General features: G+C 34.1%; 1 protein-coding gene across 2 annotated transcripts in view; it reads right to left on the bottom strand.

Annotated features, from left to right (window-relative positions):
* Rho1 (ras-like GTP-binding protein Rho1) overlaps positions 1-8,169 on the bottom strand; it is a 160,937-nt gene extending 152,768 nt beyond the window's left edge. For both annotated transcript variants that reach the window (XM_068374019.1, XM_068374020.1), the window contains exon 1: positions 8,054-8,169. The gene's annotated coding sequence lies outside the window, so the exon portion shown is untranslated. The remainder of the gene's footprint in view (positions 1-8,053) is intronic.
* Between the last annotated feature and the right edge of the window lie 549 nt (positions 8,170-8,718).

Below are 8,718 nucleotides of genomic sequence, written 5' to 3'. Positions count from 1 at the left end.
CTATTTTACTCGGGGGTGTCTTCCCGGCAAATTAACCACGGAACAATACACCGAGATGAAGACCTTATTGCAATCACCGAGTTTCTCTTATCATTTGATTTTATGTAGTTTTCTCTATTACTTAGGGCGACGAAATTGGGAGGAGCTGCTACTTTATAAAATGAAGTACATAAAATAATTAAGTAGGAGAGTAATGGATATGGAGGTACAGGGAACGAGAAGGAGAGGGAGACCAAAGGGATGAACCAGTGATGAGGTGTGGGACAGAGGTAGATGGAGAAAGCTGACCAGAAACATCGACCCCACATAGAAGTGGGAAAAGATGTAGACAAAGAAGAAGAAGAAGATGATAAATCAAGAAAATATATACCTATTAAATTCTATTAAAGAAAATAACCTATTTGGATTAGATTGCATCATCTATTCGTCAAAGAATAACAACAAATACAGGCTGGAGGGACACTTTGTAGAGCGCTGACCTCCACCACGGCAGCTTAGCTTTCGACCTTGACCTTGACCTTTGACCTAGGGCTTTCAAAATTAAATCACTTCCACGTCACAAAATAATAATTAATCCCTGAAAGTTTCACTACTCTATAAATAAAATTTGTGGCCAAAAAGTTGTTCATACACAAACAAACAGACACACGGACAAAGAGGGGTGAAAACATAACCTCCTCCCAACTTAGTTGGCGGACGTAATAAGTTGATATGTCATATTGTGGCTTGTAATAATAATAATAATAATAATAATAATAATAACAAAAATAATAATAATAATAATAATAATAATAATAATGATAATAAAAATAATAATAATAATAAAAAAGAAGGAAGCCCAAATCTGACTAGACTATCAGAAAATAAAACTCAAATCATCATCGAAACTACACAATAGAATATCAAAGGTATTTATAAAAGGATATTCAAACAAACAAAATGACAGAAGCGACGATATTCGTAACACGCTAATAAAAGGTCAAAAAATCTTTCCTCCATCTGACCCACCTTGAATTCTCCATCAAACAAAGAAATAAGTTATTCCCCTGACAAAGAGAATGACAAATGCTGCTTACGGACTTGATATGAATAAGAATTTATTTCCACTGTCAAGGCGAGTCTCTCTTCTTCTTGCATAATGAATACAGCGACAGAGACTCAGATCCGGAATTATCGATAAATTATCTCCATTGTACGAGGTGGGATTATCTCTCTTCTTTTGTCTAATTGTCTATTATCATTTCTTTGTGGACTGATATGTAACGAAAGGAGATCGGCATTTTGCAATTGATCTGATGAATGTCTAATGTTATTCCAGAGTCTGCTGACGTGTGTATACACGATATATATATATATATATATATATATATATATATATATATATATATATATATATATATATATATATATATATATATCAACATTATAGTACATATACATATATATATAATATATTTATATGTATATCTATGTATATATATATATATATATATATATATATATATATATATATATATACATATACATATAAATAGATAGATAGAATCTGATATAGATATGAGTATATGAATTTATACGTATATTTACATACTCTATCAATCTATTCGTCTATCTTTCTCCCAAGTCTCGCGCTAGAACCTTAAGCTGAGAGGGGTTGAATGTACATTGAAATATACTTTTATACATATATGTATAAAATTATTATAGAAAAAATAAAGAGTTAAATAACGTTGCAATATGCTAAATTACATGGCTTCATGTAGAGCCATCATATGGGAAAGATAGATAGTAGATAGATAGATAGCGTACTTATTTTTTCGAATACAAATCCGACTTCTAACGATAAAGTTGAACATAATTCAATCCAATATTCAAACTATTGGACAGCCTCAATTCTAATCGATAGACGCATAGGCCTACTATCAAACCAATCTAAAGACATTACCCTTTGCATGGGTATCTAACAAACGAAAGAATCTATAATAGAAATATTACAAATGCAGTTTCACTCTCAAATATTCATACTTCATTAGTAACCTTTCAAAATTTATACTCGACAAAATCTTGTACAAAAATTGACTGACATTAACTGGAAATCCACAACAGATGATGTAGTGTTTACTGGAGGCGTTTCCTACGGCACTGGCTTAGAAACTACTCTCACCCTGCCTCTTTTATTTCCACGATTTTTTTTTCCTTCAACTAAAAACATTATTGAATTCCTTATATTTCAGGTATCCAGTACCTGTATATGTAGAAAATATCTTATTACAAGTAAAAGTACCCAAATACTTTGTATTAAACCGAATATCACGGTAACAAACTTGAGAACGAACACAGTGGAAAATTCATTCGAAGAAAAATTTTATTCAGGATTATTTACTCTCTCTCTCTCTCTCTCTCTCTCTCTCTCTCTCTCTCTCTCTCTCTCTCTCTCTCTCTCTCTCTCAAAAGCAATTAACGATTTATAAAAGCACTAATAAAATCTTTGAATCTAAAATTGCAACAGAAAAAATGAAAATCATAGCTGGAGATTAGGTCATGTCGAGACATCCGCTTAGCTGAGAACTCCACTCCCTATGCACAACAGCACAAGAGTTTAGAAGACGACTTTACTAAATACGAAATAGAACACTCACACACAGAGTGATTCATAACAGGTGGCTTTAAAGAAGCCAAGAAACAACAGGAAAAAGCTCTAAGGCTGCGGGTATGCTGACAGGGTTGCAGTTGTTCAACGGAGAGAAAGAATTTTCTAACGTAACAACAACAACTGCAACAACAACAATAATAATAATAATAATAATAATAATAATAATAATAATAATAATAATAATTGCAGTATGTCAATATATTCTGAAGATCGTTTTACTGTATCCTGAAATCACCATCTTTCTAAGCAGATATTACACTTAAATTAAATCTACTGACATTTCCAATATCATCTTTTAAACACCGTAACATAGGCCTAACACTACAGCAATTAACAAAACATAAAAATCTCATTAAAAATCAACATTATCTAAGCCGTTACAGTGACCCCTGAGAGATAAAAGCTAATTTCTAACAGATACATCAACCAATATATCAAAAGCCATAGGTGCTAATGACTAAAAGCTGGCACCTTGGGCGTATAACAACACTTCATCCCGATAGATGGCGCCAAAATGAGGGAGCCAAGGAAAACTCCACGTGACTTTCCGATCAGTTTATTTTAGAAGACAATTCTTGTTGTTAATGACTAGGCTTGCTGAAGGAGAAGGCGGTACGACGTAAAATGTAACTTAGATAATGGCATAGGTTATCCTTAATGAAACAAGTTTCCTTCCTATATTAGATTATGGGACTAGACCTGCATATAAATATCAAGATTTACAGAAAGCAGGTAATACTTTAGAATAATTCATACACAAACACATAATGAGAGTGACAAATGACAAGACATTAAGAATAACAGAATGGGTCCCTAGAGATTGTAAAAGAAACAAGGGAATAAATCGCAGATGATGGACTAAAGAACCAAGAATATTTGTGGGGGAGGACTGGCATAGAGGCATAGAGAGACCATAAACAGACAGGAGTGGAAAGACATGTCTAAGGCATTTATCCTGCAGTGTCTAGTTACGGCTGATGATAGTGATTACATACATATATATATATATATATATATATATATATATATATATATATATATATATATATATATATATATATATATATATATATATCAGAGTTGTATAGTAGGATTTTGACTGCGAAGTGAGACAGGTCATAATGGATTTTTAAAAAATGAACATAAAATTGAAAAAAAGAGTCAAGGTGGAGGCCGTTGAGAACGTAAGGAAAAAACTACACGACTTTAAGGAAATAAAAGGTTTCAGAGGTAAACGAATTCGTAATTTTTTCCTTACGTTCTCAACGGCCTCCACCTTGACTATTTTTCAATTTTATGTTAACTTTTTATAAATCCATTATAACCTGTCTCACTTCGCAGTCAAAATCCTACCATACAACTCTGAGGTGGCATGGTCATGTCATGAGTAGAGATGAACACTATGTTGGGAGGAGAGTGATGGAAATGGAGGTACAGGGAACGAGAAGGAGAGGGAGACCAAATTGAAGGTGGGTGGACTGTATCAAGGATGATCTTCGATCAAAGGGATTAACCGGTGATGAGGTGTGTGACAGAGGTAGATGGAGAAAGCTGACCAGAAACATCGACCCCACATAGAAGTGGGAAAAGAAGAAGAAGAAGAAGAAGAAGAAGAAGAGGTAAACAAAGTAAGGATATGAGTGACTGGTTTGGTGTGAAAGTGATACAGAGGTAAGAGTGTATATAATATCTTCCAGTATCTTTGTAGATGGAGTGATGCCAGGGGTCAGAGAAAGCAAGGATAGTGGGTGTAATAATAATAATAATAATAATAATAATAATAATAATAATAATAATAATAATAATAATAATAATAATAATAATACGAAATGATATGATGATTAGGAAAGGTAAGAAAAACTGACAAAAATGAGACGATTGATAAAGTTGAGACTACATGTGAACAAGAGTAAAATAATGAGATCAAATAGAAGCAAGGCAGATGGAGAATTGAATATTAGTATGGATGGTGTACGAAAGAAAATGATGAATTCTTATAGATATCTTGATGTAAATTTAATGGATAATGGCAAGACGAAGTGGTGAATTGCAGAAGGAATTGATAGACTATAATAAGTTAATAACTAATGTTTGGAAAGTATTAGGGGATTGTTAGACCAATTTTCCTTACTGGAAGTGAAGTGAGGATGCTGAATATAAATAGGAAAAAAAGGTGAACCTGTGGAAATTAACTGTTCTGTTTGCTTAGTAAATATAGAGTGCAAAGAATTGTCAGGGAGAATATATATATATATATATATATATATATATATATATATATATATATATATATATATATATATATATATATATATATATATATATATAAAGCAGTTAGAAGCAAAGCAAAAAGAATGATCCAGCACTTCGCATCAGCCTAGTTCTAAAAATAAACCTCATGTATAGACCTAGTCTTGCCATCAAAGCCTAATTTTTTTTTCTTTTTTTTTATGTTCACTGTCAGAGACAATCGTCAACTGTTGAATCTCTTTTTCTATCTAATTTAAGATCTCACACTTCATCTGAAGAATACAATTCTAAAATCCAATATATTATGAATTTGAAGACAACAACCGACATGAGCAGTACAGTTTTCAAATTGTATTAGAACTAGCTAATGTAACATACTCAAGTATTACAAATCAAAGGATCTATATCCTAATGATATTGATATGTATTCAGGCATTATTCATAAGTGAAAATGTTACAACAGCTCCTGTGGCCATGTGAGAGTAAATAGTCTGACGAAGAAAGTATAATTTCGTTGATGTTGGAGTCTTTAATATAGTTAAGTCATAGAGAGGGTTTAGTGTCCCAGTAAGACTTGTGACTTTTAAGCTATTTTAGAAATTTCAAAAGCCTAGGTAGCTATTGTACCCGATTATGTTTATAACCCAAAGACAGAGTATAATGTAATAATAGAAAATATATATTTCCATTTGCAAGAAGAGTCATCAGCAGCCATTGCCTGGCCCTCCTTGGTCCTAGCTTGGGCGGAGAGGGGGCTTGGGTGCTGATCATATGTACATATGGTCAGTCTCTAGGGCATTGTCCTGCTTTATAGGGCAATGTCACTGTCCCTTGCCTATGCCATTCATGAGCGACCTTTAAACCTTTAAATCAGTATATAACGTGACCTATTTATCTCGAATAAATTGTAAACAGCGTAAGCTATCTTAACTATCCGAGCGAAGATGTAATCTTCAGTGATATAAAGACACTGATACTTCAGTGACAGCGCATGATTATCTGCAATTGTGAGTGGTAAGAACATTGTGATAGCTGACAGCACTTAGTTTTCTCAATGACAGGAGACAGCATATTACAAGAAGAAACCTCAGTGTTTCAGTGATAAAAGAAAATACTCTCTTGAAGTCTTTATAGTTTATATATGAAAGATTTGTGCTATTATTCTTAAACTTCTCTTGTAGTATCCTTTCCTCACCGAGCTATTTTCCCTGTTGGGTCCCTGGAACATAGCATCATGTTTTTTCCAAATAAGGTTGTAGTTTAGCAAGTTCCAATGGCTGACTAGGACTACTGCATATGGCACAAAGCACAGTGTAGGACTAAAGTAAATCAATAAATAATAAATCAGGAAAGAATACTTGATAGTATTGTCTTCTTTAATCCATTTAACATCTTCAATAATGATATGCCAAAATATGTCTTAAAGACTTAAAGAAAAGACTACGTTAAGCGATTTAGACACCTTCAATATACGAGACGACTGGACAAAAAGTAAAATAAGATAATAGTGCCTTAAATCTTATAACTCAAATGACAAAAGATGCTGGAGTAAATGGCAACAACTAAGCCTTTGCAAAAAAAAAAAAAAAAATGTAAATCAGTACTTGTTATCTGTTTACACAAAAGGTGAGACTTAAGTTCAGAGGTAAATGTGTTTAAAATTAGAATTTCAAATAGTAACATATTTTACACGTTGTGATAACAGTAATGGTATTTAGTAAATAGATGTTGCATGCAAATCTGTAGCTTGTTTATTGTTAGTTTTGAAGTGTTAGAAGTTTTAAAAAGTTAGCACACACAAGTTTGTTGCCAACCCTACTTTGATGATTAGACCTATGTGTGGTGTTTATGGCTAATGTTTTAAAAATATCATCACGAATCACCATTTCAATATTATTATCACGACTTACTAATATCATGGGAATGCCATGACGTCACACTAATGGCAAGCACTTACTTTTAAGCACAAATAATGAGTCGGACGATACATATGGTGAATCCCATCCAACAGACATCAATTACAGCATATTTAGATTACATTTAGACTTTTAAAAAACTAATTCCTTTTAAAAATCAACGTAGGGGATATGTACAAGAATTGAATATTCTTACCAACATTGATACGTCAGTCACCTTCCGTTTTGTAAACACGTTACCTGAACTGACAGCCGTTGGTCTACATGTCTACACTCGTAAATATGACCCGATTTTAAGAGGAATTACAATGTACATCAGCATTACAGCCAAGATAAACTTATAAAAGCTACGTTTTACCTAAATTTTACCGGCAGTCCGAAATACAGAAATATTGATTTATTGATAAAAAAATATATATATTTGACCCCCTTTTACAAGTAATAAGAATTGTCACAAGAAAATAATATAGAAAATAAATAATAAGGGCACATAAGAGCTCTGTACCGTATTTATTGCCATTAAAACTGCCACTGCAAGTCGAAGTGCATTGGGTCGTTACCGGCAGTCACAGTTTTTGTGGGATGGAACTACCGTTAGCTTGACTACTCGTGATTGTCTTTTGCATAAAATTACGATAATTACTCTCTCTCTCTCTCTCTCTCTCTCTCTCTCTCTCTCTCTCTCTCTCTCTCTCTCTCTCTCTCTCTCTCTCTCTCTCTCTCTCGTGAAATATTTATAGTTGAACCTTTTCTTCTTCCCTGGCTGTTATGAGGCTTCTTATACACCCAAACAGTCTTTACTTTGCTGTAGACATTTTCACACAACTTTACACAATCAATAAAACTTTTCGTATAATACTTCCCTTTCTTGGACTAATCGAAAATACATATAACACTGTTATTTACTTGAAATCTTAATAAATTATTTTCTCGTAAAATTGCAGTTTAACGGTGAAAATCACAGATTCACTACGATAGATCACTTTAGAAAGCACCTCTCTTGCTAGTAGAGGAGCTTCCTCACACTGACACCAAGTACAGCACACCAGATGAAATTGAAAAGGAACAGCATTTCCTTTGGTGCAGCTTTCTAAAAACTTCCTTCCTCACTCTCTGGCACCAAGGCAACACAAAGAAAGTTCGTACGATTTTCTATTCCTATACAGAAACACTGAACTCCTTTTATCGGTCATAAATAAACGCATAAGCACGAACGTGGCACGATCTCGAATACCTATCAACGAAACGCAGAAGGAGGCGCAGAGGGAAGCAGAGCCTGGGGTTGTTCCCTATGCTCTCCGCTAAGGCCCTGTTGCAACTGACAGCGGTATCCGAGGCTGTATACAGACGGTGGGGAGGAGGTTGGAGGAAGATGGGGTTCTGGGTTGTTTGGTGGTACTAGGGGTTAGGTAGGTGAAAGACTTTGGGGTTGGAGGGGGGGGGGAGAACTCGTGAGGTTGTGGAGGTATCACGTCCATAGGGGAGGTAGGATGTGGTCATAGGAAAGGAAGAGGTCAAGCTAGAGCATGTGGTATCTGTTGTCTTTTATTTCTCTTATTGTTTGGAGTTTTCTATTTACAGTTAGCACCTTTGTAATTCCACAAAGGTCTCATAAATTCAAAATTTAAAGAATAATTTAAACATATTTACTTTTAAAGTTTTAGGATACATGAAGGAAGTAGCCATGATGCTGCATCGCTAGTAAATCCATTACACTAACGAGATTGAAGAAGCCCTTGTCACCTAGCTGAGAGAGAGAGAGAGAGAGAGAGAGAGAGAGAGAGAGAGAGAGAGAGAGTATATGTGGTTAGTTGGCTGCTATGTGGTCTGAAGGAGTTGATATAGTATTGTCTTAGAATTACATATGAATTTCATTAATGGAACAGGAAGCAACTAATG

The sequence above is a fragment of the Palaemon carinicauda genome, chromosome 5, assembly GCF_036898095.1.
Source record: "Palaemon carinicauda isolate YSFRI2023 chromosome 5, ASM3689809v2, whole genome shotgun sequence".
Lineage (NCBI taxonomy): Eukaryota > Metazoa > Arthropoda > Malacostraca > Decapoda > Palaemonidae > Palaemon > Palaemon carinicauda.
Note: the sequence above shows the minus strand (reverse complement) of the source record. Positions and strands in the feature narration are given on the sequence as shown.